Source organism: Papaver somniferum, unplaced genomic scaffold (assembly GCF_003573695.1).
Source record: "Papaver somniferum cultivar HN1 unplaced genomic scaffold, ASM357369v1 unplaced-scaffold_24, whole genome shotgun sequence".
Lineage (NCBI taxonomy): Eukaryota > Viridiplantae > Streptophyta > Magnoliopsida > Ranunculales > Papaveraceae > Papaver > Papaver somniferum.
The window spans coordinates 1,076,773-1,103,170 of NW_020634374.1; the positions used below are offsets into that span (position 1 = coordinate 1,076,773).

At 36.3% G+C, this 26,398-nt stretch overlaps 1 non-coding gene across 1 annotated transcript; it reads right to left on the reverse strand.

Annotated features, from left to right (window-relative positions):
• Nucleotides 1–24,782: 24,782 nt before the first annotated feature.
• On the reverse strand, nt 24,783–24,873 carry LOC113341110. Its single transcript, XR_003355782.1, has one exon. It is a non-coding gene; the product is annotated as a small nucleolar RNA Z223 (small nucleolar RNA).
• Nucleotides 24,874–26,398: the final 1,525 nt, after the last annotated feature.

Consider the following 26,398-nt stretch of genomic DNA (forward strand, 5'->3'; position numbering starts at 1 on the left):
CAAATTCAAGGAAGGAGATTTGGTTCTCAAGGCAACCAAACGTGATCTCCATCCTGCAAGGAGATCCAATTGGGAAGGACCATTTATGATTGCTAAGTCCATAACCGGAGGATACTACAAGTTGATCAACACAGATGGCAGAACCCTGCCAGTAATTCATGAGAATTGGTTTAAGGCGTTCGTCTGAAAGTATTGAGATTATTGAGCGTTTGAGGTACTGGACGTTTAAGCATTCATGACGTCTGGATTTGGCATTTAGGATTTTCTTTAATTGTATTTCAATTCCTCCAAAATTTTTGCAATATTTGCAATCAGTATTTGAATTCAGCAATTTATCAAAATTCAGTTCATATTACTTAAAAAAAAATCTCTATCAAATCCAAAAGAAAATCCTCAATCATCTACGATCCAAAATCAGCCAATATCAAAACCCAAATAAAAAACCTCACATCTCTCAGAAGTTCAGAAGTTCAAGAGATTACGAAAAAGAAATCAAAGAAAATCAACAAAGAAAGATTATTGCTCCTCTGCATCCTTCAAGACCTGCAAAGCTGCCTTCTCCTTGTTCAGCTCTTCAGTGAGCCTGGCAATCTTGTCTTCTTTCTCCATCACAGCATCATTGAGAAAGGGTATGTTGCTCTCACATGAGTCCTTGATAACATTTATTTTCTTGCGAAGCCACTTCACGTTGAGGCCAAGTCTTTCAGAATTCTCCAAGTTAAACTCCCTATCAAAGAGTATATCTGGAGTCACAGTATTTCTGGCCCTAGTGCATATATCACTTACAACACGCAAGATAATACTTACTTGCATTGTTAAAGCATAAGCACGTCCAGGATTTCTGTCAACAATTATGTGGCCAAACTTCTTCCATATTTTCTCGTATAAGCCAGCATATCCAATGGGAACGCTAAACCCACTAACTAGTTCATGATACGGGAGGGATACATCAAATGGAGGATCAAGAGCAACTCCTGCACTTGGATATTCATGCACCACTATACGGTTCTCAGTTACCGGGGCAGCTTTTACAGTCAGGGCAATAGCTTCTTCAGTATTCTCTACTGGTGGCTCAGTTTCTTCTATCACTGAAGAAGCAGCAATTGAGGTTTCCATAACTTCAGTGACAATCTTCTCATGGCCTCTAAGTTCAGATATGGTTGTCTCTTCATAAATAATTCCAGGACAGCTCGAACTATCCTTATTGGTTTCAGTATCCTCAACTTCGGTATTTGACACCTAATGCGAAGATTACATGAGGTTAGAGCAATCTAAACATGAAACCGAATGAGATCATAAAATACAGTACAAGCATCCCAATATCATCAAGTTACATCATTATACACTCAAGGCACGATCAAATAGCATGAAATTCATGAAAATACGTTTTGCGGCAAGCTCGCCTAAGGAGATTTTATTCTTCCCTGTACAAGATGACTAACTGGGAGCAATTTACAAAGAATCTAAGGATGGGTTATATACCATTCTCTTGGTATGGATGTCCTCTACAACATGCGAAAATTTCATAACCATCCGATCAACGAGCAGGGAGATGTGATCAAAACATTAGACTACGTACAGTCTGAAAAAGTTCTGAAAGTCTCCTGGAAGTTTACTGTTTCGCCTTTTTCAGGCCCTAAACGTGCTCAAAACTTAAAAGGCTTCTTTAGAAAAGCTTGGAAATTCTCTGGGCTTAAATATACATATGCAGATCAAGAAAATCCGACTTTAGATGAAGGTTTTACGGTGTTTTTTCTAAAAGCTGAAGTCTGAAACTTTCTGATGACGTATTTCGCCAAAATTACTCGTATACTCACATGGATTTTCATTCATTCAAAAATCAGCAATTTCATACTTCTATGAAGAGGTTACAAGATATACACTTACTTGGGGAGTCTCCGAAGCGTTCAAGGAGTTGGAATTGCCCATGTCAACATCAAGAGGCTCATTACTTCCATTCGGTTCCGAACCTTTGGGATTTTCTTCATCTCTATTCTCAGAGGATGACCGAGCATCAGCACTCTCCACCTCTATGGAGACATCCTCTTGGACATGTTCTCAAACAATTAGCATTTTACATATGAAGCATTATATTTGGGCTATGAGGAAGAATACTCACGTCATTTTCTTCTTCAACGCTCAAATCAGAAATTGTCTGCCCAGCAGCAGAGAATTGAAGACCATCAATACTGGATGGAGCAAAGTTCTGTAACCAAATAACAAATGTTGCTTTTATGATCCTAATAATACTGATAGAAGAAATCACAGCGGAAAAGTGTCGACAACTCACCAAAGAAACAACCGGGGACTTTATGGTGTTAAGCAACAACTTGCAATTCTTGTTCCTCCCTTCTCCACCATGAATAACTGTTTCTGCTTCCGAGAAGTTCACTTCAAGACGAGGTATCACAGCACGACCGTCCTGCAAAAAAGAATTGAGGTGATAATCAAATGCAATTACTTTAATTTTACGAAGAACGTGCGAAAGATACATATTGGTGAACATCCTGGAGATGTCTTTCGTTTATCGCCGCCAGAGATGTGTTTCAATCTTGGTCGAGAAGCAATCATATCAGCATAAGGAGGCTCTTTCACCAAAGGTTGATTAACCTTTACAAAGTCATGCAAGCGTTCAAATTGCTGATTCCAGAAATTTATATAACCCGGAGTTACATAGGTAACTCGGTCAGCACAAGGGAACCAACAAAATGTGTACGGTCTAAACAAGTCTTAATCTGTTCCACCGATAGTTTACTCCTCCGAAAAGTTGGAACACATTGATCCATACTCATTTGACGAGCTGCTCTGTCAATGTTGTATTCCTCCACTGAAAAATCTCCATATGTTGCTGCTATTAAATAGCCTGGAGTGCAGCTCAACATGAAAGATGTTTCGCCATCGCTCAAGTCAGCACCAAATTTCAAGGCCATGCTTTCTCCAGCATTGAAAGTTATCAATTGAGAAACATCAGGAGGAATCAGCACCCAAGGACGGAAGTTAAACTCAGACTCACTGTCTACTACATCAATAAAACGCGTCTTGGATTGAGGCTGTTTTGTTGACCAACGCATAATTCTGGCGTTATCCTTCTCGTGGAAAATGCGTCGAGAATCAGCAGCATTCAACCCTTGCAAGATACTACAGGGAATAGGCGCATACTTCTCAAAGTGTTCCCACATCAAGGCCTGAAGAAACATTGTATTGGCGTAGCATTCAATCTTCATAAATCCGTTCGAAACACTGGAGTCTATAACCAAGGAGTCCATGTTAGAGTACAAAGAACCCAAGAATAAAATACCTATGGGAATTTGTTCACCTTGAGCCACCTTAATGGCAAAAGGGATTACAAATGGCTTTAGCAAAGTTTCAGCGTCTTCAAACACGTCTCTGGACAGCCATAAACACAAGAAAGCAGCAATAGACAACATACCGTCAGGTTCGTCGAGAGGGACATCTTGTAGCCACCAGTGTGTTAACCAGTGATCATAACAACCTTTGCCAGAAGCCTTGTTAATTCTCTCCATCTCAGCTGTTAAGGTGTTAGAAATTGCTTTCTCCTCCGTCGAAAGCTCTCCAGGAAAGTTACCAGTGATTGGAAGATGCAATAAAGCAACTACATATTCCAAGGTAATAGTAAACTCTCCCCAACTGCAAATAAATGTATGAGTTGGAATGCACCAGCGAGCAAGAAGGGCCACAATACCTCGCGCATCGTGAAAAATATACAAATCTCCGGATGCTTGAATAGCTCTGGTAACATGTGCTCTATCTAGCATAGCTCTAACACGAGGAAAACCCAGCATGTGTCTTGCCCATCTGGAGAATTTCTCTAAAGGCCGTCGAGAGAGCTTGAATTCTATAATTGAAGCAAGGAAAAGTCCTCGTTCAAGGAAAAACCGAATAGCGGCTCGAGGAGTCACCAATTTCTTTTGAACAACCGTTCTGGGATTTATCACAAGACGAAATGCTGGAGTTCTGAGACGTCTTTCAGTGCCTTGCTGAACCGTGAAGAATGCATCATCTATATTTGGAACATTTTTTATTCCAGGTGTTTCTTCTTCTTCATCTCCAATAGAAGTATCTTCCATACACGTATCATCTCTGGAAGCGTCATTTTCCTGGGAGTCAGATATCCTTGCAAAGTAGTCGTAATGTGCACAAAGCATTTACTTCAGTATATCATTATACCAGGTGCAAACTGCAGCAATATGGTACCTATGGAAACGTCTACAAAAGGTAATTCTTAACTCTTACATCTTTACAATTCCACTAACAATAATGATTGTGCCGCAAGAGTTAACACTCCAAAATCAGTTTGTTCCTTGAAACCTGCAATAACGAACAAAGGTTTATTAATTTTTGAAACTGATTTTTCATAAAATCATAGACACAATTTTCATAGTTTAAACATCCACAACTGAGCTATGAAATTTACACCAAGTCAATATTTCATCATAAATAAATTGTCAAGTTCGAAGGTTACTCAAAACCCATGTTTTAATTTTACAAACAATAAAAACCGTGATTATCTCACGTAAAAAAAAAAATTGACGTGAGTTCAGGCTCACGTGAGTTTATCAAAAAACAAATGTCCTTGTGAAGCTCCGCGGTTTCACATGCAAAAAAAAATCTCTTTTCTTTCATACGAACGTTTTTTCTTAAAACGAAGGTTTCTTTCAGTTTTGTGAGAGGCTCACATCTTTTAAAGATAAAGTTTTAGTTTCCATGAAAGATCATAAACAAAATTTTATCACTGGACACAGGTCTATTTCAAAAGAAAAATTTCTCTCAAGTTAGGGATTGTTGCTAGTTTCTTAAACTAACGATCAAATGAATGTACGTTCCTAAAACAAGGATTTTTCACAAAACTCACATCCAAAAGTATGTACATACACATATTATTTTTATGATGAAAAACTCATGAATAAACAACAAGTTTAAAAAAAAATTGATGCATACCTGTCCGCGTCGGCCGGAATATGTCGGACGGTGGCGCTCCGGCTGGGAAATTCCGACAATAAATCTCTTCTCCTCCCTGATGGCGTGAAGGTGATGGAGAGATGAAGGTGGTGGTCGTGTGGGAGAAATAAAAAAAGGAAAATTAATTCCTTTTATACCAAATTTTATTTCCAAAACCTAATTCCATAAGGATTTCCCTTTCGGGCCCGGCCCATGAATCCTAAACCGACCAAGGTTCCACCATCGAATCAGCGGTTCTACAACAATTTATGATCACTGGATGATGCTCTATTATGCTACTGGGGTTTTCACTCAAACCATGGTTTGCTCATTCAGTCGAAATCGGTAACATCTTATCTTATGACTAAGTTCAATTACTTATTTTTGTCTGTATCTGGAAAATCACCATTCAATGTTGACTGAGGACCATGATTGTCCCTCACTAAGCAGGGGACTTAATGTAGATGGTGGATTTTCGAAAAGGGTAAAATCGTAAAACCATAATTATACATACTTCGGATCCGGCAATCAGATGAGTATTGAGACTCATGTCTCTCAATAAAGCGTGAAAGCTCATGCCATAAAACCTCTGACTGAAAAGGTTGTCTCTCAAAGTATATGTAGATGTGTAGTCTCTCAGCTGAGGCCACGACGCATCTCATGAATACTGAGCAATTTCAGTAATTATTTATGCATATAATCGAAAGATTGGACGGCTCCTAGACAGCATGCCTTCTAGTATAGAGCAACAATGTCTTCAGGATGCAACCAGGTTTTCCCTGACTATACAGGAGGAATATGACACTCCAGAAAGTTCATATTGCTCAACTCTCAGATAATTAATGCTCCTAGATAGGAAGCCCTGCTAGTATAGAGTCATCAATTAATTATCCCTAATCGTATCTGAATATTCAACTATATTCTACGATTCTTCGAATGTTTCGTTACTTCAATTTATGGTTTTCCCAGCAGAATTCCATGGGTTAATAATAAATATTCAACGAACAGGCATCTGAACTCCGAATAAGCCCTGATTAAAATGGTGCAAGTGTACTTAGCAATAATGCACAGACCAGCATTTGAATGCGCTAACGAGCATCTCAAAAATATGAATGAATGAGGAACCTATGCAAAAATAGGAAGGAAAAATAATAACAATAAAATATTAGCAAAGGCGCCAGGGGACTGAGGTCACCAGCCGGCCGGTCATACCGTGACCAGTCCCACGCCCAATTTTATATTTATCATATTTTATTATTTTTCCATGATCTCATGAAATTCTCTCATTCGAGCAAATCTCCTTCGTTTCAAGGAAATTCTCTAATTTCATGATATTTATGTCAAGGAAAATAATAAAATTAGGGAAAGGTGTCATGGGACCGAGCACCAGCCGGCCGGCCATGCCCTAGCCGTGGCCGGTCTCACACCTCACGGTTCCCCATTATTTTATTATTTCCCTCAATCCATGAAAATTCTCTGATTTCATGAATTTTCCCTAAACCCACGAAAAATATTATAAAATCAAGAATACTCGTGGGACTGGCCCTAGCCAGTCGGTCCCACACACCTCTTATTTTATTATTATTATTTTTTTTGCTTTGCTTTCCTCATTCCATGAAAACTCCCTGATTTCAACAAAATACCTTGGTTTCAACAAATCTCTTTGATTTTATGAAAGTTCCCTAAAATCATGAAAATTACATAAAATTGGGAAGAGTTCCCTGGGACCGTTCCCGTTGGCCGGCCGGCCATTCCTTGACCATTGCCGGTCCCACACTCCATCTTTCCCTATTTTTATTATTTTATTTCTCTCATCTCATGGAAGTTCCCTAATTTTATAAAACTCTCCAGTTTCATGGAATTTCCCTCAATTCAGAGAAAATACACAAAATTACATAAAACTGGGAAAGTGTGGAACCGTGCTTGTCAGTCGGCCGGACATGCCCTAGCCGTGGCAGGTCCCACACCTTGCAATTCCATGTTTTATTTATTATTTTTCATCATCTCATGTATTTTTCCTAATTTCAGCAAAACCATGGATTCTGCATATTTTCTCAAAATGATGCTCGAACGCACACCAGAAAATATCGAAACCCTCAGGACTGAGACACGAACATCATGGTGACACGGGCACATACCCTTGACCGACCAAGGGTGACCCTAAGGCTTGCAAATGGCCGGTCCCACTATTTTAGTTATTTTAACCTAATTTGCTCAATTGCTCGTATTAGGTTCGAACTCTTTTCAAACAATCAGGGGTTCGCTCAAATGACCATCAATTGGTCCAATGAACACCAAGTGCCGGTCTCATGATCTTTTGGTCGGTCCCTCATCTTTTCACGGCTAGGTTTTATTATCTACCGCTCATACGAGCATTATTTGAATAAATGATTAAACCAGCATTTAATCATTCTTTCACCAACTGGTCCTCAAGAGACTTTGGTATTTTGCTCATTCGAGCATCTGGGCGTTACATGGTGGACTCATCATCCCATGTGTCCGGTCCCTGCTTCACTCTGCAGTTGATTTTCAATAAATCATCAATTCATTAAAATTAGGGTTTTGAATCCAGAACTCTGCAAAAACATGATTCTGAGTAGATTCGAATACTGATAATTTTATGTTGATTCCATGATCAACACTTTTATTTATTATGCTCGACCCAGCAGTTAGTATCTTAAATTAATATTTTATTTGGGCCTACTACCAACAATTCATCAAGAGAAATATTTGCTCAAACCGGCAATATCTGATCAAACTAGCAATATTTGCTCACACCAGCAATATTTGCTCAGATTAAAGAATATTGGTTCAACTATCAATATTCAATAATTCAGCAACACAGTTTGCTCGCCTTGGGTTATCAACATGATAATACCTCGTCTCAGCAGACGTACTTAACTCATGAGTTTCAGAACATTTGCAAATCATGCTCAACTCAGCAATACATGGACTCATCGTCCCATAAAGTCATCAACTGACTCCACAATCACGAGACATCAATCGTGTCATATGGGGGATATTAACTAGGGTTTTGGTCTGGAGATCTACGACACATGTGTTCATACACACGACGAGAATGTGAACAAGTCGTGCAATCAGTTGGAAGAGTCAGCAAAGTAGTGGGTGGAAAGTTAACCAAGTCTCTGCACGATGAGAAACTGGTTTTCACATGATTTCCCACTTCCCCACTCTCTGATCCCAGCAACTGTCACACTTCATGGGATCATGGTGTTTTCGACCTAGCAATATAAAAGACCTCTGAATCATGATTGAAAGGACAAGCATTTTTCTCGGCAAGTTCATACAGACAATCTTTCGTCTACACGAACTCATCGTCTGAGCAATCACTCTCAATTAAGTAAAATTCAATCATTCAGAGCGTTCTTACGCTGAATTCACAACACACATATAATCTCAGATCACCATTGATCCCACACATTTCTCAGCTTCCCTCCTACATATCAACCCATCCTCTCTTGTGGACGAATTGACTCTGGAACAACCATTGTTCCTGGTTTAGGCCAGAGTCCTACAGATTGATCTCTAGAACTTAAAGCACTCCCTTCTTGCAGTGCATCTGTGTGAGGTTCAACATTTCGCTCGGTTCAAGGAATCTCCACACGGACGTCTCTTCAATTCCGTAAAAACCAGCAAATAGTTTTTCCCCATCTACACCAGTGCTCGAGTGAGCGTGCACCAAAGTCCTCAGTTGAGAGTTGGTGAAAGAATGATGATTAAATGCCAGTTTCATCATTTATTGAAATATTGCTGGATTCAGCATTAAGTGATAAAACCAAGTTATGAAAAGAGTGTGGAACCGACCAAGAGAGCATGAGACCGACTCTTGGTGGTCACGGGACCAGTTGTTGGTCGTTTGAGCAATCCCAGGTTGGTTGGAGAGAATTTGGGCCCAGTGTGAGCAATTGAGCAAATTAGGTCAGAATTATGAAAACATGTGGGACCGGCTTTGTGCAAGTCCTGGGGATGACCCTGGTCGGTCAAGAAGGCATGCACGTGTTACCATGGTGTCCATGTTTTCGTACTGAGAGTTACAGTATTTTCTGATGTGCGTTCGAGCAACATTGTGAATTTTCAGCAGAGTTTCATCTTGACTGAAATTCTTAATTTTTTTGGAATGAGCATGTATGCTCAATTGATCAATATTTTGTAAATATGAAAATAAAAGTATTTTAACATTTAAAATTGTCGTGAGAGGCTAGCCGGTCGTGTGACCATGTTGGCTTTTGGTTTTTCATGATTCGAGCAAGATTTGAGAAATTACGACGAAATCATGATTTTTTCTCAAACCAAGGAGTTTCATAAATTGAGGAAAATAATAATTATAAAAGACTAGGGATTGCAAGGTGTGGGTCCGGCCACGGCTAGGGCATGGCCGTCCGGCTATGTTTCCCGGTCCCACAACACTTTCCCTAATTTTATATTATTATTTTTCATGAAACCGTGATATTATGGAGAATCCATGAGTTTTGTTGAAATGGAGGAGTTTCATGAAATTGAGAAATAATAATTATAAAATCTAGGGATTGTAAGGTGTGGGACTGGCCACGGCTTGGGGATGGCCTGCCGGCTAGGTTGCCCGATCCCGCAACACCTTTCCCAATTTTATAATATAATTTTCATGAATTCGTGAAGTTACGGAGAATTCATGAGTTTTTCTCAAACAAGGAAAGTTGATAAAATCAAGGAGTTTTCATGAGTTCATGAAAATTACAAAAATAAGAAAAAATAATGGAAGATGCATGGGACCGGCCACGGCTAGGGCACGGCCGGCCAGCCGGTGGGCCCGTCCCATGGTGCCTCTTATTATTTTATTATTATTTGTTGTTTTCTCCTGTTTTGCATAGAATTCCTCATCTGTCCGTATTTTTGAATGCTCGTTTGTGCATCCAGGTGCTCAGTCGTGCATCATTATCGAGTACACTTTCACCATTTTTGTGGGGCTTACTCAGTGATGGTTGAGATGCCCGGTTGTTGAGTATTTATTATTAGTTTATGAAATTCAATGGAGAATAATTCATGAAACTGAGTAATAAAAGTGAGCAGTTGTTTATTATCAATCCATAGGATCAACCGTGGATTAGATCATGAATTCGGAATAATAAAACGAGCATTACCATTCCATCGTGAATTCGACCACAAAATCGGAGTAATAAGATTATTACCATTCCATGAGATCAGTCGTGGATTCGATCATGAAATCGGAACAATGAGATAAAATAGATTATCTTCTAGGAATTCAGTGGTGAATGTCACGGTAGAATTAATCTATTACAGAAAAGGGATATTAGCTAGTTAAAGCGTCATACCCGTTCTGAAAGGTGTATAGTCAGGAGACAGCGAGTGTTGCCGAAGTCTTGAAGGCGTTATTGCTCTCAATCTTACGGAGAACCGCCTGGATCTATACACGGTCTATCTACATAGTCAGGGAACAGTGAGTGTCACCGACGTCCTGAAGGCGTTATTGTTCTCAATCTTACGGAGAACCTCCCAATCGTTCTTCTATGTAGAGAGGGGTCTCTCTCATGTAGTTGGGGAACAATGAGTATCACCGACGTCCTGAAGGCGTTAATGCTCTCAATCTTACGGAGAGCCGTCAATTATGTTATTCTACATAGAGGGCATGATGAAATGCGAGGTATCGAACACTCAGCTAGTGGAGGCCTTTCGAAAACAAATTCACCATGGATCGTAAAATATGAATCATCACATGCCTGAAAGCCGTGTCATAAACATGCAGTAACATGATTTTATGATTTTTTCCTTTGTTGAAAATCCACCATCTACAAGGAGATACTAGAAATAGACTTTCCAAGTGATAGATGAGTTTCAGTCTCGACATACCTTTTTTCGATAAAGTTCCACAAGCTCCCCTTAGTAGTTCTTCGTCTTCAAATGATGAATGTCGTGAAGTCTAATCTCAACTACACAATCTACGTCCTAGTCCGAGACATCTATAAATAGGCTAGAAATCAAGGCTTATAGTTTTGATCAATAATACTGACAAACTTGCTTGAGGTAGCAATGCATGCGAGTTTGACCGAGCAGTACTCTAACAATAATCTTAATCGATTAACGAAACAAGATATTGTGGAATTACAAACAATGAGACGAAGGTGTTTGTGACTACTTTTCAATCTTGCCTATCAGAGATAAAAATCTCGAGCAAATCTTAAAGAAGATGGTACTCAATCATAATAGAAAACAGCAAGATCAGAACACGCAATTACAGAGAAAATAGTTGGGTCTGGCCTCCCAATCCCAATGAAGTCTTTAAGTCGTTAACCTACAGAGTTTCGTAAAAAACCTAAGGTTAAAGGAGAATCGACTCTAGTCGCAACTAGTATCACACAAGAGGTGTGGGGATTAGGTTTCCCAGTTGCTAGAGTTCTCCTTTATGTAGATTTCAAATAAGGGCTTGCAATCAATGTTACATTGGTAACAAAGCATTCAATATTCACCGTTAGATGAAAACCTGATTAGATTCAAGCTAATATCTTTCAACCGTTAGATCGAACTTAGCTTGTTACACACAAATGAAATGTACCTTCATTTAGGTTTGAGTAATCGTACCTAAACGTGTACACTTAGTTAGTTTAACAATAGTTAACCAATGGTTAGCCATATGAGCACTTTCATATCAACCTTATTCATCTTTATCATAACTAGTTCAAATGACTCAAATGAAACTAGTTAGAGAGTTGTTCAATTGCTTAGATCTCATAGAAGTATACAAGACACAATTGAAGCAAAATCGATTTTGATTCACTCGAATCAATTCACGAACATCATAGCCACGGTTTGCACAAGATTGCATTCCTTATTATATAAATATTTTAGTTCATGAACAAACCGATTTTAGAAAGTAACCTACTTAAGTATGCAAACGGTTACGCATACCTAAGTAGCTGGACTGAGTTTGGTTATGCCAGTACGCGTACGGGTACGCATACCATTTCACACTTTCAAACTCCAGCAGAAATTCACGGAACCCAAACTTCCGCCAGTACGCGTACGGATACGCATACTTAGTTTCCGGATTTCCAACAACCAACCAGTACGCGTACGGGTACGCATACTTAGGTTCCCGGTTTTGGATTTTACACAAATGTGAATACACACTATGTTTATATCCAAACATGGTTATTTGTTCTAAACTCTAATTTCAATCATTGAAACTTTCTTAGAGGATGGCAATAGTTGTTATCCACAAACTATTAGCATCAAAGTGATTTTCAAGTTATTGAAATAATCAATATGAAACATTCCAGGTTTACAATCCAGGCAATTTTCATATGATCATCTTTTGACTTTCGTCAAGAGTTAAAGATGAACTTGGTTAAAGCGAAAGCTTACCAACACATATTTCGGGAATTAGATAAGCGAGTTAAACTCGACTCGAAATAGCAAATGTGTATAATTGAAGTCTATATAGCAATACGACTTTTTGTCTCAAATAAGAGATAAAGTAGATAGACTTTTGAGTGATATATGAGTTCAAGTCTCCACATACCTTTTGTTGATGAAGTTCCACAAGTTCCCTTGAGTAGTTCTTCGTCTTCATTCGATGAACGTCGTGGAGTCTGAAGCTCAACTACACTTACTATCCTAATGATAGACGCATTTTTGTGTCTAATTTGTCCTCAATGTTTCGTATTGTTGGTACTCGATTTTGTACTAATTTTGCTGTTTTGTGTGTTTGTAGGTATTTTTGGAAAATAAACGTTTTTGGAAGAATCGGCTCGAAAAATTGCTAAAGGCACCCCCGGAGGACATTTGCTAAGCGGACCTCAGATTTGGCTAAGGGGAACCCGCGGTTATGTGCAGCCCAAATTTGTTCTCAGCACCCAAATTACTATCGGCACCCCAACGGAAGGATAAGAGGCACCATTCATCTTCAACATTCAAAAAGAATATTTGCGGGAAATTTGGTTCCACCGGTAAAGGATTTATTATCTTTAAGATAAGAATATCTTCTTGCCTTATAAACAGTAAGAATTTGAAGAAAAAGGAAGTTATCTTGTATTAAACAAGAGAGATATCCTTGGAAGATTTTATCTTGGATTCTATTCTGCGAATTAAAGAAGAAATGAGTTTAGTAAAGAAATATGGAGAATAAAGAGAAGGAAAAATTCCTTAAGATATTTTTAATTAAAAAGAAGAAGATTTTGGAGTTATGGAAGAATATATTTGAGTAATGTGTATTTGTGTGAATAAATAGAGAGCTAGAGAGCACATTTGAGGGGGAGAGTTGGGGAGAGAAAATAAAATCATTGCGTTAATAATTTTCTCCCATTTTCATTATTTGTAAACACTTTGAGCAATGAAATTATATTTCGAGCGTGTTTCCAACCTAATCAGCTAAACCCAACATTGGGATGACGGAGGAAGTTGGATTTCATCAATGTGGTAATTTGATTAATTCTTTTATTTACTTTTTGCACCGATTTTAAATGATTTATGATTTCTATTAATCAATTGTCATCTTGTTAGATAGTGTATGCTTAGTCTTAGGTGCTTTAGATACACTATGCTTGTAATTTACAATTGATGTTTTACGAAATCTATCCTTGGAAAAATATTAGAGTTGATATTTCTTTTGTTTGAGCGATAAATGTCTAGGATTAATTTTTGAACCACTTGAATATGAAAGCAGTGAAATCCTGAGTCCCAGTGAATTCTTCATCCCGTGACATATTTTGTATATAATTTCTTATTTTTAATATTTTTATATTTAAGCCTAAAATCAATTTCAACAAGTCCGAGTGAACCACAACCTTATTTACCACTATTCAAAATTTGATCACCTAATCCGAGACTTAGCTATAAGTAGACTAGAAATCAAGACTTATAGTTTTGTCAACTAAACTTGACAAACAAGCTTGAGATAACAACGCTTGCGAGTTCGACCGAGCAGTGCTCTAACAATATCCCCCTTTGTCATTTTTAGTGACAAAACTATCAATATATATGGATTACAAAATAAATAAACTTTGTAGCTTCTCATCCAAATGATTGATCTCCTTGGTTCTTCAACATTATTCGAAATCTTCGTCACTTCCAAGTACTCCAATGATTCTAAATGTGTTCAACTAAGCATCATCATTGTTGAAGATCCTCATCTATAATAATGAGAAACCAATAGATCTCAATCATTTCTATACAATGTCATAGTATTATTACACATCATCAAAGTTCAATTGTATCACAACTTTGACAACAATACTATGGTGATATGTACCACTCCCCCATAGTCAATACTTCATCTCACATGAAAACCACTCCCCCTTACATAATGATCCGTAAACCATATTTATTTTTAGTGTGAACTACATATTAATTCTCCCCCTTTTTGTCAATATGAATTGGCAAAGGTACGAAAACTAGTGGGATCCTAATGAAAATTTCATAGAGATACTTCATGACCAAAAGAAAACAACATATAAAATTGTTTTAGATGCAATCATATAGCCGAAGATAAATGCATTCATCAAGGAGTTTATAAAGATACAAGATAACCCCTATAATATTCCACAGCCGCACTCCCCACAAAGATATGGCAATTATGCACAAGTTCAAAAAGAACTCTCCTCCATAAAATGTCATCCCCAAAGGAACAACAAGAGCGGCCTTGCTTTCACAAGAAAAGAAGGATTTCTTTGGACATTAACAAATCACATGAAACATGAATTTGTATCCAAAATACTCAATTAAATTAACCACAAGAGAACCCATGATTAATTTAATTGGAAATGCTCAACATAAGAAAACTTACGGAGCTTCTAAGTATTTACACAAAGATGTGGATCATGAAAACCAATACCGCGGAATATTCAAAGATTCATTCTATTTTTCATCAATATTTGCATAGATACATATAATAGACTTAATATTTTTAAACAAAATTTCATCCTATCTTCCATCATTATTTGCATAATGACATAATAGGCTTAACTTTTGACATATATGGGACAATGATAGTTCACGGACATAAACATACATATCCCATAACATTATTTGCAATATATAAAATCAATAAAGATTAAATACTGTAAAATAATCTTCCAAAAACTACAGATGAGTTTAGAATAGAAGTACTCCAAGAATCCAAGTTCCCAAGTCCAAGAGAAGTGGAACAAGTGCGATGAAATGGAGCAAAACACTCAGAATCAAGTGTCGGGACAAAGACCAATCTTAAATCATCCAAATTCAGGAATTCTCATCTTCATTTTGAAGATAATTCAAAGAGAAAGAGAATGCAAAAATAATGAGGTCATTCCGAGTTCGGACAAAGAAGTTACGGCCAAAACAAGCTTACCGAAAATTGAAGTCTACAGGCCATTATGCATACCGGTTTGCAAACGAATTTTCGTGACCTGGAGCAGTATGGACACGGGTTTGCGTACTAAAATCCCTGGATTTTGATTTTAAATGATGGTATGCATACCTGGTATGAGTATCCTGAAGTCCAAACATTCCGAACTACTATTTTCAAACCTTTTTAGATGAATCCAATCGAATTATACAGCCTTACCAAACATAATCTGTGCGCCCCAATTTTCGTGCTTACCTCACTGTATACATAACAGGGTATTCCTTGGTGAGGATGCACTTACAACACAATCAATTTGTGTTGAGGTGAACAATGTCTTGCTCACCACAAGTGACTGAAACAGACTTTTCCATAACTGCAGAATTTTCACTATCTATCGTTTTTGGCTTATTATGTTTCATTTTTGGATTATCATGAAAAAGATCGCTTTTAGAACCTTTCACATCCAAACCCATCTTTCCAAATAACCTTGTAAGTTCCAACATCATGGATATTGCCTTCTCCATCGTCATGGAATTTTCTGGGAGACCATTCCTTTTCACACTCAAAACATCATTGACTTTCTTTGGAACCCACTTATGAGTGCGTTTAGAAACAACCAGAACCTTCTTCCCATTGCTCTCTCAAGATTTCTCGAAAGAGAATTGGATTGACTATTCTTTTGCAAGTTAGTCTTTCTCCAATTGGGAACATCGGATCTTGTCTTCATCTTTATGAAGTTATCCAATTGATAACCATTACGATTGTGAAAAGGATTCCTATGACGTTTATATGCAAATCTAGGTTTATCACAGCAATGATTTCTTTGCCTAAAGGTTGGAAAGTTACAACCTTTTATGTTAAGGAGATTAGCCTTAGCATATGATTTTGGTTTAATAACTTCTTGTGATGCCCAAACAAGAACATCATGAAGTTTCTCATTCCTTATACGAAAACGACATCTCCTTTCCAGGTGACCTTTATTTCCCAATAGTGGCAAACATAAGGAATGTTCTTACCTCGATCTGTATGTGCTGACTTTGGAGATTGATATACATTGTTCTTTCGAATTTTAACTTCCGATGAAGGTATTTCACTTTTGCCATCAGTGGAAACCATTTGTTGAGAAGAATCACTAGCCTTGACAAATTTTACCTCTTTGTTAATACTTGGAGCATTTATTCCCTTATAGCCCAATCCTCGTGTATCACGATGATTTTTACTTGCTTCTAGCATAGTGGTTAATTTGCTTGAACTAGTATTGAACTTTTTCAAGTCATCTTCCAACATCTTGATTTTATCAAGAGCAGCAGCTAAATCAGCCTCAAGGCGTTTTTCTCGAGCGAGATAAGCGCTTTCTCTGTCATCAAAACTTTCTTGCTGGGAGTTAATCCTTGCTTCATTTTCTGCAAGTTTCTCTTCCAAAAAGAAGTATTTTTGATAAACATTATCACATTCAAGTGACTTTCTACTCAGGTTTTCCTCGGAATCTTTGAGGATCGATTCGCAAGAGCGATTCCAACCATAAAGACCTCCGTAAATCCTTTTCAATTTCTTGTTTTCTCGACAGAGAGGAGTTAGAAGAGGTGTGACATGAGAAGTTTTAATCTTCTTTATTTTCAACGAATCCAAAAACTTAACATACTCTGAAACTTCCTCATCAACATCTCTATCAATATCTGAATCACCTTCATCAGAAAGTTCATCCAACTGTTATTCTATGCGTGTTTCCCAATCAACAGTTTCTACATTCAGATAATGTTTAGATATTGACTTAGATGTGGCAATTCTCTCAGGTGAATTCAAGCTTTGAAAATCATCTGGTAATTTTTGACCTGATACGTTATTAGAGATAGACTCGTACATAATAATCAGATTGCTACAAACATAGACTTATGAGGTCTTTAACGTGTTTTCCTGTCTGATACCAATTGAAAAAGCGGGGGTCTAACAACCTCACCCAATATTTCACTTAGAAATCTGTATGGACTAACTCTAATATACTTTCAAGAGAATCAACTAGACAGTCTGACTCAATCTTAAGAAAAGTATATCAAAGAGTTATATCTCAATCTCTCAATTCAATCCGCAATCAAACAAAGAAGAATTTGCGAGCCTGATTGAATATAAGAGAAATAACTTGAACGATACCAAAGACCAATGTTCAAGGATCAATCAATTTCAATCAACAACCAAAGGTTGGATTTACCAATTGATTGATTCAACGCACAACCTGTGATATTTCAATTATATAACAAAATATAATGCGGAAAAGAAATAACACAGATACCAGAAGTTTTGTTAACGAGGAAACCGCAAATGCAGAAAACCCCCGGGACCTAGTCCAGATTTGAGCACCACACTGTATTAAGCAGCTACAGACACTAGCCTACTCCAAGTTAACTTCATACTGAAATATAGTTGATCCCTAATCAATCTCACACTGATCAAGGTACAGTTGTGTTTCTTACGCCTCAAGAACCACGCCGGATTCTGCGCACTTGATTCCCTTAGCTGATCTCACCCACAACTAAGAGTTGCTACGACCTAAAGTTGAAGACTTGAAAAAAAATCTGTATCACACAGAAAAGTCTATTGAATAGATAAATCTGTCTTCCACATATATACTTACGAGTTTTGTTCCTTTTTTTGATAAATCAAGGTGAACAGGAACCAATTGATAAACCAGACTTATATTCCGAAGAACATCCTAGTACTATCAATCACCTCACAATAGTTGTTATCCACAAACGGGTACGCATACTTAGGTTCCCGGTTTTGGATTTTACACAAATGCGAATACACGCTATGTTTACATCCAAACATGGTTACTTGTTCTAAACTCTCATTTAAATCTTAGAAACTTTCTTAGAGGATGGAAATAATTGTTATCCATAAACTATTAGCATCAAAGCTATTAGAGCACTGCTCGGTCGAACTCGCATGCGTTGATATCTCAAGCATGTTTGTCAATGTTAGTGATCAAAACTATAAGTCCTGATTTCTAGCCTATTTATAGATGTCTCGGGCTAGGACATAGATTGTGCAGTTGAGATTAGACTTCACGACGTTCATCATTTGAAGACGAAGAACTACTAAGGGGAGCTTGTGGAACTTCATCGACAAACGATATGTGGAGACTTAAACTCATCTATCACTTGGAAAGTCTATTTCTACTCTATCTCCTATATGAGACATAAGTCGTATTACGATATAGTTTCCTATATAAACATTTGAGATTTCGAGGTGAGTTTATCTCGCTTACATATTTCTCGAAATATGTGTTGGCAAGCTTTCGCTTCGACCAAGTTCATCTTATATCATGTGAAAATTGTCGAGTAACATCTTATATGGTTTGTGTGATACAATCATGTGGGGTAGTCTTGGAATGTTTCGTTATGATTATTTCAATAACTTGAAAATTGCTTTGATGCTAATAGTGTGTGAAAATGGCTATTTTCATCCTCTAAGAAAGTTTCAATGATTGAAATAAGAGTTTAGAACACTTAACCATTATTGGATATGTCATGTTGTGCACTCTTGCACATATGTAATCCATGTCCGGGAACCATAGTATGCGCACCCGTTTGGGTACTTGTTGGTTTGAGAAATCCAGGAACCTAAGTATGCGTACCCGTTTGCGTACTGGCGTATAGGTTCAGGTCCGAGAATTTCTGTTGGGATTGAAAGTTCACGTACCCGTATGCGTACTGGCGAAACCCAATCTTAGTCCGGGTATTTCAAGTATGCGTACCCGTTTGCATACTTGAAGGTTAAATTTCTAAAATCGGTTATGAACATGAACATAAACATTTATATAATAAGGAATGCAATCTTTGCAAACTGTGGCTATAATGTTCATGATTGATTCGAGTAAATCAAACCGATTTTGCTTCAACTGTGTTCTTGTATAATTCTATGAGAATATAGCAATTGAACAAGTCTTTAACTAGTTTCATTCGAGTCATTTGAACTAGTTATGGTTAAGATGAATAAGGTTGATATGAGAGTAATCATATGGCTAACCTCGGTTAACTATTTGTGAACCAACATGGTGTACACGTTTAGGTACGGTTACATAAACCTAAATAAGGGTACATTTCATTTGTGTGTAACAAGCTAAGTTCGATCTAACGGTTGAAAGATATTAGCTTGGTTGAATCATTTTTTTCATCTAACGGTGAATATTGAATGCTTTGTTACCAAGGTAACTTGGATTGCAAACCCTGATTTGAAAATATATAAAGGAGAACTCTAGCAACTGGGAAAACTAATCCCCACACCTCCTGTGTGTTACTAGTTGCATAAACTAGAGTCGATTCTCCTTTAACCTTAGGTTTCTATCGAGACCCTGTAGGTTAACGACTTCAAAGACTTCATTGGGATTGTGAAGCCAGACCCAACTATTTTCTTTGTAGTTGCGTGTTCTGATCTTGCCCGATTATATCGTATTGAGTTCAATTGAAATAGTTGACTCGAGATTAATTTTTCCGATAGGCAAGATAAAAGTAATCAAAAACATCTTCGTCCCATCGTTTGTGATTCCACAATATCTTGTTTCGCTAGTCGATTAAGATTATTGTGAGCTGATTGATAATACTAGGCTGTTCTTCGGGAATATAAGACTGATTTATCAATTGGTTCATGTTCACCTTGATTTATCAGAAGACGGAACAAAAACTCTTGGGTATTTCTGTGGGAGACGGATTTATTCAATCTATAGACTTTTCTGTGTGAGACAGATTTGTTTATAAAGTCTTCGACTTTGGGTCGTAACAACTCTTGGTTGTGGGTGAGATCAACTAAGGGAATCAAGTGCATAGTATCCTGCTGGGATCAGAGACATAAGGAACGCAACTGTACCTTGAATCAGTGTGAGATTGATTAGGGTTCAACTACAGTCCAGTCGGAAGTTAATTGGTAGTAGGCTAGAGTCTATAGCGGCTTAATACAATGTGGTATTCAATCTGGACTAGGTCTTGGGGTTTTTCTGCATTTGCAGTTTCTTCGTTAACAAAATTTTGTTGTCTGTGTTATTTCTTTTCCGCATTATATTTTGTTATATAATTGAAATATCACAGGTTGTGCGTTAAGTTCAATCAATTAGAATATCCGACCTTGGGTTGTTGATTTAAATTGATTGACACTTGAACATTGGTCTTTGGTACCGTTCAAGTTACTCCTCTTATATTCAATCGGACTCGCAGATTTCTATTTGTTGATTGCGGGTTGAATTAAGAGTTAGAGATATTAAACTCTTTAATATACAATTCTCTAGATTGAGTCTGACTGTCTAGTTGATTCTCTAGAAAGTATATTGGAGTAAGTCCTTTCAAATTGTCAAACGAATTGTTGGGTGTGGTTGTTATACCCCCGCGTTTTCAAAAGCGATTTTCAAGTTATTGAAATAATCAATATGAAACATTCCAGGTTTACATTCCAGGCAATTTTCATATGATCATATTTTGACTTTCGTCAAGAGTTAAAGATGAACTTGGCTAAAGCTCAACTACACTTACTATCTTAATATGAGACTTAGCTATAAGTAGACTAGAAATCAAGATTTATAGTTTTGGCAACTAAACTTGGAAAACAAGCTTGACCGAGCATTGCTCTAACACAGTTCCATATCCAAGAAGCTTTGGATTTCTTCTTAGAAAGAAGATCTCCAGTTGTTCTGAAATATTTTTGTTTTAACATTTCAACCCACAGATCATCAAGTTTACTCACTAATCTCCCGGCTGTTCTACTTATCATAATTTGATTAACTTTGTTAGCATCCTTAAACCTTAATCCCCCTTAATCTACAGGTCTACACAGGAAGTAAAAAAGACTTGATGTAAATACCTTTAGAGTTTGTATTTTTTTTCCCACCAAAAGTCCCTTTGAATGTCATTGATTCTTTTTGTTATTTTCTTAGGTAAAATAAAGCATCCCATAGTAAATATTAGCATCCTAGATAAGACAGATTTATTCAACACTATTTTACTTGTCTATGATACGATTTTTCCCAACCAGCTTTTGATTCTTTGTTCCATTTCTTCGATAATTTTATCAAAAGCTTTGAGTTTTGATCTATCAATGAATAAAGGGACTCCTAGGTGTGTGTTTTTGATGTTGATTTTTTTTTATCTTTAACAGTCTACAAATTATCCCTTGATGTATATTGTGGACTTTTTTTACTGAAGAATAGTCCATATTTAAAGAAGTTTATTACTTGCTCAAAGGAAGTACTGAATAAGTTGATAGCATCTAGAAGATTTTTACAAATTCCCATATCAAATTTGGTGAACAGAAGCAGATCATCTGCAAAGAATAGGTGAGAAATTCGAGTAGATTTATGTGTCAGTTTGATTCCCTGAACCACTTTAGTTGTTTTCATATGGCAAAGCAATCAAGAAAACTTCCATACATAGTATGAACATGTAAGGGGACAAAGGATACCCCAGCCTAATTCCCCTGGAGGGTTTAAGATCCTTACATGGATTACCATTTAGGAAAAAAACAATGGAAGAGGAAGAAATACATTGAAAAATTAGTTGAAACCAATCTTCATAGAATACGAAAGCTTTGAGAGTATTAATAAGGAATTTCCATTTTACACTTTCGAATTCTTTCGACATGTCTATTTTGAGACCTATGTTTCTTGTCTTCTTTTTAATCTTCTTCATTGAATGAACAATTTTATGGGCAACAATTATGTTGTCAGAAATCTGTCTTGAAAGAAAAGCAGACTGTATATGTGATATTATTTTTTCAAGAGTGTTTTTGAACCTGTTAGCCATAAGTTTTGTTATTACCTTATAAGGGGCGTTACACAGACCAATTGGTCTGAAGTCTGCTGGAGATTTTGGATTTTTAATCTAAGGAATGAGAAAAAGGAAGGGTCTTGTTTAAATTGCTATTAAGATATTTGTTTTTGAAGAATCCTTGTATTACTGCCACCACTACAATCCCCCAATTATATTTGAAAAAGCTAACTGGGAATCCATCAGGACCCAATGCCTTATTGGATTTTATATTTTTTTACCACCTTCCAGATTTCCTCCCTAGAAAGGATGTCAGTTAAAGCTAGGTTTTCTTTTCTGATATGCATGGTTTTATATGGTTGAATATTTGTGTATCTGTATTGAGCTAGGCTCAGAAAACAAGTCAGAGAAATAAGAGGTTAAAACCTCCTCTATGTCACTCCTAGAACTACTTTGTCATTCGTATCTTGTATACATTCAATGTGATTTTTTTTTCTTATTTGTAGAGTTGTTACGTGAAATAATTTTGTATTCCTTTATCCCAGTGCAATTATGTTACTTCTAGATTGTTGCTTTGTTATTTCTTCCTGTGTGTCATACAAAGCTTCTAACTCTAAGATTTTTTTGTTTATCAAGTTAGTGTTTGTATTAAGAGATGATTTGGAAGATAGATTCTCAATGTTTTTGATCAAAATTTTTGTTTTTTTATTTGGTTTTCCAAAAACATTATTTTCCATGTGCTAAGGTTTTCACCCAGAGATGAGATGTTATCGGGAAGATCTAAAACTGGCATATCAGTGTGTATTTTTCAATATTTTTTTATGACCTCTATGCAAGAAGGTTCCTTAAGCCAAGTGTCGTAAAATTTAAAAGTTGGAGCTAAATGTATATGCATAGGTTTTAAAGAAAGACAAATAGGACCATGGTCTGACCCTATAGAAACTAGATTTTCCAGAGAGGCTTCACTGAATTGTAAGTTCCATTCAACATTTTCCAAGGCTCTATCAAGCCTCTGCTTGATATTAGCTATCCGCTCTCTCTTATTATTTCAGGTAAAGATGTTTCCTTTGTAGCCTAAGTCTTCTAGTCCAGTTCTTTGGATTAAATTCATATCTATTTTTTTCCTATTAAAAGGAAAACCACCCTCTTTTTTATCTTTGTTGAAAAATATGTTTAAGTCTCCGATTACTAGCCATGAAATTTGATTTATGTTACTCCTTTGATAAATGGCTTCTAAATAGCCCATTACTTCTAATTTTAGTTCACTTTTTGGTGACCCATAAAAGCATGTTAGTAGTCATTCCTTTGAATGGAAATTGTTTTTTACAATAATATTGATCATGTTAATGTTTGAATGAACTACTTCAAAATGAAACTCATCCACCCAAGCAATTGCTAGTCCCCCAGCTATTCCATCTGGGTCTAAAATGTGGGTGTTAGGAAAATAGTTTAGTATGTTCCTCATTAAGTCCCTCTTTGACTTAGTTTCAGAGAGGAACAAAACATCTGGTTTTACCCATTGCAGCAACTCCATGAGTGACTCTGAAACAAAATAAGGTCAAAATGAACAGGGGAACTGACCCAAAAATAAAGATTCATGCAATTACTAAGTACCAAATAGTAGATATAAAAAAACATGTGATATAAACAGACAGAGCAGCGACCTTGCATAATTTGATCCATAATTTGAAAAAAGTATTGTCATAAGCTTAGGGTACTGAAGCAAGATCAAAGATTTAGATGGAATCATGCATTGCAAGGTGGAATCTCTTCAATTCAAATATTTGAGGATGCCTCTTGGAATCTAAGAAAAACAGGTCTCAACTTGGGATGATAAAGTGGACAAATTCAATAGAAAGTTATCCAAAAGGAATACTAGATATCTCAAGAGCTGCAAAACTAACTCTAATAAATAGTGTACTTATGAGCCTACTTGTGTACTTTATGTCCCTAATTTCATAAAGATAATGAGAGATTTTCTTTAGAAGACAAGGTAGCAGGTTAACTCTCATGTTGTCAGAATGCAGGGTACAATCAAGAGAAGGATATAACTGGTTAATAAAATAAACAGGATGCCAAATCTTTTGTATTCATTTCACTTATTTCAATAAACCTAAACTTTTCCGACTCAAAAAGAAAACTTAAGGATTGAAACACATAATGGAATAATCCTAACTAGAAAACAGGAAAGTTCAACCAATACATGACAAAAAAAAAATAAAAAAAATAAAAAAAGAAGCAATGTACCTTGAATGACTCCTTCGGTATCTTTATTTAGATCACATGAATTTCGCATAACAAATAACGAAAGATCTCCATAATAGATGTTAATATTCTTGACATTAATCACGGCCATGTCTGCAATGTTCCCGCCTGACCTCATGCTCCTCCAGCTTATTATTTTTTTTTCTTTCTTTTCTTGCATTTTATAATAAACTTCTGCATCAAGAATTTCTTCCACACACGAGTCATCTCCAAAAAAAAAATTTGCCTCATTATTTTCATGCCCACCGAACATCATGGAACAAGTCTTTCCTTTTAGAAAACCAGAATGTGGTTTATACATCTTTTCAACATTTCCCATAACTTGAGAAGAACATACAAATTGGGCACACCGTTTACAATTCCACTGAGTAACCCCTGCGAAGTTTTTGGATTCAATATGAAAATGAAATCATTAGGGCCAGTAAACTTCTTATTTCATTACTTTATCTACAACCACTAGGGAAAATCAATAATGGAAGTGTCTCATATTGATTTTCAGCTCTCTATATCAAGAATTTTCTGAAGCATAAGTGGCATAAAGCTGGGTAATAATCATCACTGCCAAATTTCACATGTATAATATAATAATATATCACAAACTTAAGTCAGAAAAAGAAACACTAGATCGTACTTGTATCATCTATCAATAATGGCTTATATCAAGAATTTCAACCATTTACCGTTTTTAGCTTCATAAATTACTCTCAGAAAATCTATATTCTCCATCCAACACAAAAAATCAACAAAAAATTAATTGAAGATACACTAAGTAGAGACGTTTTTACTCAATAAATACTTTTGCAGATTTGTAAAGAGTCATAAAAATTAATAACTTTCTTAGAGTTCTACAAAATTTGCCAAAACCTTGCGGAGTTATGCAGAGTTATCTAATGTCTTAGAGAGATTTGTAGAATCCTGAAGAGTTGTAAAAATAAATTTTATATAGAAACCTCATGAGAAATATAAATACTTAATTTACCATAGCTTATTTATTATACTAACTTCAATTAATTGAAAAAATAATAAATTGTTATTGTATATACAACATCCTTCTTTAGTTTAACAAAATACAATGAATACTAAAAATAAAAATATATATTTACACATTAACACATAATAATAAAAATAAATTATTCATATCATGAAGTAACTTACTAACTTATATGCATTTATCATATGGGTTTGATAGATTGTATATTTATGGAATAAAATAAAAGTGAATAAAAAATATTTTTAATTTTTTTGGAAGTCTTCCAAAATCTTACATATTTTGCAAAGACTTTAATCAAGGCCAAAAATATACATAAAGGTCACTCAAAGTCTTGAAAATAAGTAAGTATACAAAGTTTTGAATTTGCATGTTTTTAACGAGTAATACAAACTTTAGATTACAATCTACAACCAGTAATATAAACTTTGAACGAGATTTTAAAAGTAGACAACCAATAACACAATACTTTGTAACTCCGTTAAATTCTTTATAAATCACTAAAAGTATTTTTTGAGTAAACCCCTGTTAAAGCCCCCAAAATGTATTTAATACAGGGCTTGTTTCCAGCAATAGAAACAAGCATTCGATTTCCAATGCAAAATATTTTTTCCTCGGTTTCAGACACTACACTATTATCAGATAGGTCGTCATGATTGAATTTCCTTGCACATCCATCAGCAGCAAATAACAAACCTACTTTGTTGATTAAAGAGGCATATGTGGTGAAATGCCACACAAATCCTTTAACTGGTAAAACTTTACTAGTTATGACCCACTCATTCCTTTTCTTGTATTCTTCAACTTCTTTATCAAGATTTTTCTTAATGATTTATTATCTTCCATCCATGAACCTTCTTTTCATCGAGATGAAGAAGTAGCCATTTTAAAAACCTAAATTCCTTCTGGGCGTGTAGAAGTGGGAGAGGAGAAAGAAGAGAGACGGTAGGTTTAGGTTTAGGATATTTAGTACACTCTCCACGGATGGATGGTAACGATCAAATAAAATCATTCTCAAGGTTGTAAGTTATTATTTTCGCCCGGTTTAGTCGTGTCTTTGGATTAACAACACCAAATTGTATAGGTGACCCTATCCATTATCTT